This window comes from Sander vitreus, chromosome 20, assembly GCF_031162955.1.
Source record: "Sander vitreus isolate 19-12246 chromosome 20, sanVit1, whole genome shotgun sequence".
NCBI lineage: Eukaryota > Metazoa > Chordata > Actinopteri > Perciformes > Percidae > Sander > Sander vitreus.
In genome coordinates this window covers 29184251-29189250 of record NC_135874.1, presented here as the reverse complement: position 1 = coordinate 29189250, position 5000 = coordinate 29184251, and the positions used below count along the sequence as shown (strand labels likewise).

Below are 5000 nucleotides of genomic sequence, written 5' to 3'. Positions count from 1 at the left end.
TATGACTTTTTTTTACTTTTTTTCGACATATTATACTATGACTTTTTTTTGACTTTTTTTTCGACATACTATACTATGACTTTTTTTGACTTTTTTTGACATACTATACTATGACTTTTTTTACTTTTTTTTCGACATACTATACTATGACTTTTTTTTTACTTTTTTTCGACATATTATACTATGACTTTTTATACTTTTTTTTGACATACTATACTATGACTTTTTTTTGACTTTTTTGACATATTATACTATGACTTTTTTTACTTTTTTTGACATATTATACTATGACTTTTTATTTTTTTTCGACATACTATATTATGACTTTTTTTTTACTTTTTTTTCGACATATTATACTATGACTTTTTTTTGACTTTTTTTCGACATACTATACTATGAGTTTTTATGACTTTTTCGACATATTATAGTATGACTTTTTTTACTTTTTTGACATATTATACTATGACTTTTTATGACTTTTTCGACATATTATACTATGACTTTTTTAACTTTTTTCGACATATTATACTATGACTTTTTATGACATTTTTGACTTTTTTGACATATTATACTATGACTTTTTATACTTTTTTGACATATTATACTATGACTTTTTTTTACCTTTTTCGACATATTATACTATGACTTTTTATTACTTTTTTGACATACTATACTATGACTTTTTTATGACTTTTTTTCGACATACTATACTATGACTTTTTTTCGACATATTATAGTATGACTTTTTATGCCTTTTTTGACATATTATACTATGACTTTTTTTTACTTTTTTGACATATTATACTATGACTTTTTTTTACTTTTTTGACATATTATACTACGAGTTTTTATGACTTTTTCCACATATTATACTATGACTTTTTATGACTTTTTCCACATATTATACTATGACTTTTTTTTACTTTTTTGACATACTATACTATGACTTTTTATGACTTTTTTTCGACATATTATACTATGACTTTTTTTTACTTTTTCGACATACTATACTATGATTTTTTTGACATACTGTACTCTGACTTTTTTTACTTTTTTTGACATACTATACTATGACTTTTTTATTTACTTTTTTGACATATTATACTATGACATGTTATTACTTTTTTGACATATTATACTATGACTTTTTTAACTTTTTCGACATGTTATACTATGAGTTTTTTTTACAATTTTCGACATACTATACTATGAGTTTTTATGACTTTTTCGACATATTATAGTATGACTTTTTATGACTTTTTTGACATACTATACTATGACTTTTTTTTACTTTTTTCGACATACTATACTATGACTTTTTATGACTTTTTTTGACATACTATACTATGACTTTTTATTTTTTGACATACTATACTATGACTTTTTTTACTTTTTTTGACATATTATACTATGACTTTTTATGACTTTTTTTTGACATATTATACTATGACTTTTTATGACTTTTTTCGACATATTATACTATGACTTTTTTTACTTTTTTCGACATACTGTACTATGACTTTTTCGAAATACTGTACTATGACTTTTTATATTTTTTCCACATACTATACTATGACTTTTTATGACTTTTTTGATATATTATACTATGACTTTGTTGACTTTTTTGACATATTATACTATGACTTTTTTGACATACTGTACTATGACTTTTTTGACATACTGTACTATGACTTTTTTGACATATTATACTATGACTTTTTTTTACTTTTTTTGACATATTACTATGACTTTTTTTACTTTTTTCAACATATTATACTATGACTTTTTTGACATATTATACTATGACTTTTTATGACTTTTTCGACATTATACTATGACTTTTTATTTCTTTTTTCGACATACTGTACTATGACTTTTTTTTTTACTTTTTTCGACATATTATACTATGACTTTTTTGACATGTTATACTATGACTTTTTTTTTACTTTTTTGACATATTATACTATGACTTTTTTTTACTTTTTCGACATACTATACTATGATTTTTTTGACATACTGTACTCTGACTTTTTTTACTTTTTTCGACATACTATACTATGACTTTTTATTTCTTTTTTTAAACATATTATACTATGACATGTTATTACTTTTTTGACATACTTTACTATGACATGTTTTTAATTTTTTGACATAGTGTACTATGACTTTTTTAACTTTTTTGACATGTTATACTATGAGTTTTTATGACTTTTTCGACATATTATACTATGACTTTTTTAACTTTTTTGACATGTTATACTATGAGTTTTTTTACTTTTTTCGACATATTATACTATGACTTTTTTGACATACTGTACTATGACTTTTTTTACATATTATACTATGACTTTTTTTTACTTTTTTGACATACTTTATATGACTTTTTTTACTTTTTTGACATACTGTACTATGACTTTTTTGTACTTTTTCGACATATTATACTATGACTTTTTTGACATACTATACTTTGACTTTTTTGACTTTTTCGACCTACTGTACTATGACTTTTTTTACTTTTTTCGACATACTATACTATGACTTTTTTGACATATTATAGTATGAATTTTTATGACTTTTTCGACATATTATACTTTGACTTTTTTTGACTTTTTTTGACATATTATACTTTGACTTTTTTTACTACTTTTTTTGACATATTATACTATGACTTTTTTTTTTTTTTTCCACGTACTATACTATGACTTTTTTTGACTTTTTTTGACATATTATACTTTGACTTTTTTTTACTTTTTTTGACATATTATACTACATCTTTTTTTTACTTTTTTCGACATATTATACTATGACTTTTTATGACTTTTTATGACATTTTTGACTTTTTCCACATATTATTCTATGACTTTTTTGACTTTTTCCACATATTATTCTATGACTTTTTTTTACTTTTTTCGACATATTATACTATGACTTTTTTGACATATTATACTCTGACATTTTTTGACATACTGTTCTATGACTTTTTTTTTTACTTTTTCAACATATTATACTATGACATGTTATGACTTTTTTGACATACTATACTATGACTTTTTTTTACTTTTTTGACATATTATACTATGACTTTTTTTTGACTTTTTTTCGACATATTATACTATGACTTTTTATGACTTTTTTGACTTTTTTGACATATTATACTATTACTTTTTTTACTTTTTCGACATATTATACTATGACTTTTTGTACTTTTTTGACATATTATACTATGAGTTTTTACTATGACTTTTTTTTACTTTTTTGACATACTATACTATGACTTTTTATACTTTTTCGACATACTATACTATGACTTTTTTTTACTTTTTTGACATACTATACTGTGACTTTTTTTGATTTTTCGACATATTATACTATGACTTTTTTTTGACTTTTTTTTCGACATACTATACTATGACTTTTTATTACTTTTTTTGACATATTATACTATGACTTTTTCGAAATATTATACTATGACTTTTTATGACTTTTTTGACTTTTTCCACATATTATTCTATGACTTTTTTGACTTTTTTGACATATTATACTATGACTTTTTTTACTTTTTGACATATTATACTATGACTTTTTTTACTTTTTTCGACATATTATACTATGACTTTTTTATGACTTTTTTTTGACATATTATACTATGACTTTTTTATGACTTTTTTTTCGACATACTATACTATGACTTTTTTTTTACTTTTTTGACATACTATACTGTGACTTTTTTTGCTTTTTCGACATATTATACTATGACTTCTTTTACTTTTTCGACATACTATATTATGACTTTTTTTACTTTTTTCGACATATTATACTATGACTTCTTTTACTTTTTCGACATATTATACTATGACTTTTTTGACATACTATGACTTATTTGACATATACTATACTTTTTTGACATATTATACTATGACTTTTTACTATGACTTATTTTACTTTTTTGACATATTATACTATTACTTTTTACTGTGACTTTTTTTGCTTTTTCTACATACTATACTATGACTTCTTTTACTTTTTCGACATACTGTACTATGACTTTTTTTGACTTTTTTGACATACTGTACTATGACTTTTTTTACTTTTTTGACATACTGTACTATGACTTTTTTTTACTTTTTTCAACATTTTATACTATGACTTTTTTTTACTTTTGTTTGACCTACTGTACTATGAGTTTTTGTGACTTTTTTCGACATATTATACTGACAGCATGGTGGCCCAATGGTTAGCACTGTCACCTCACAGCAAGAAGGTTGTGGGTTCTAATCCAGGGCGTTCAGGGCCTTTCTGTGAGGAGTTTGTATGTTCTCCCCATGAGTGCGTAGCTTTGCTCCACCATAAAAAAACTATACTATGACTTTTTTTTTTAACTATTTCCGACATACTCTACTATGACTTTTTATGACTTTTTTGACATACTCTACTATGACTTTTTTCAACATACTTGTTCCGTCCAGGATCTTGAACCAGCATCCCTCCACTTCCCAAGCCAGGACCTTACTGACTGAACTACAGTACTATGTTTTTTGAATCACTTTTTTTTCGACATACTATACTATTTCTTTTTTCTAAACCAACTTTAGTGTCTTAAAGGCATTTCCTGCCTGTCCTGAGAAAAACACTCGTCAGTGAATGAAATAATGTGTGTGATTGACTGTGAGTACTGGATGTTTAACTAAACTGTGTGTCTGTCTGTGTCTCTCAGAGATAGTAACAGGTCTGAAGTTCAGCAGCGATTGCAGACACCTGTTCACCGTGTCTGGAGACAGGTACGTCTCTCACGCAGCTCACATCCAAACACTTTTCTGTGTGTGTGTGTGTGTGTGTGTGTGTGTGTCTGTGTTTCTGTGTGTGTGTGTGTGTCTGTGTTTGTGTGTGTGTGTGTGTGTGTGTGTGTGTGTGTGTGTGTGTGTGTGTGTGTGTGTGTGTGTGTGTGTGTGTGTGTCTTTTGTGTGTGTGTGTGTGTGTGTGTGTGTGTGTGTTGCAGCAGG

General features: G+C 25.3%; 1 long non-coding RNA gene across 1 annotated transcript in view; it reads left to right on the top strand.

Annotated features, from left to right (window-relative positions):
• Positions 1-5000, top strand: part of LOC144534905 (uncharacterized) — a 6335-nt gene that overhangs the window by 677 nt on the left and 658 nt on the right. The window contains exon 2 of the long non-coding RNA XR_013503625.1: positions 4997-5000. This exon is cut by the window's right edge and continues 127 nt beyond it. This is a non-coding gene — a long non-coding RNA (uncharacterized LOC144534905). The remainder of the gene's footprint in view (positions 1-4996) is intronic.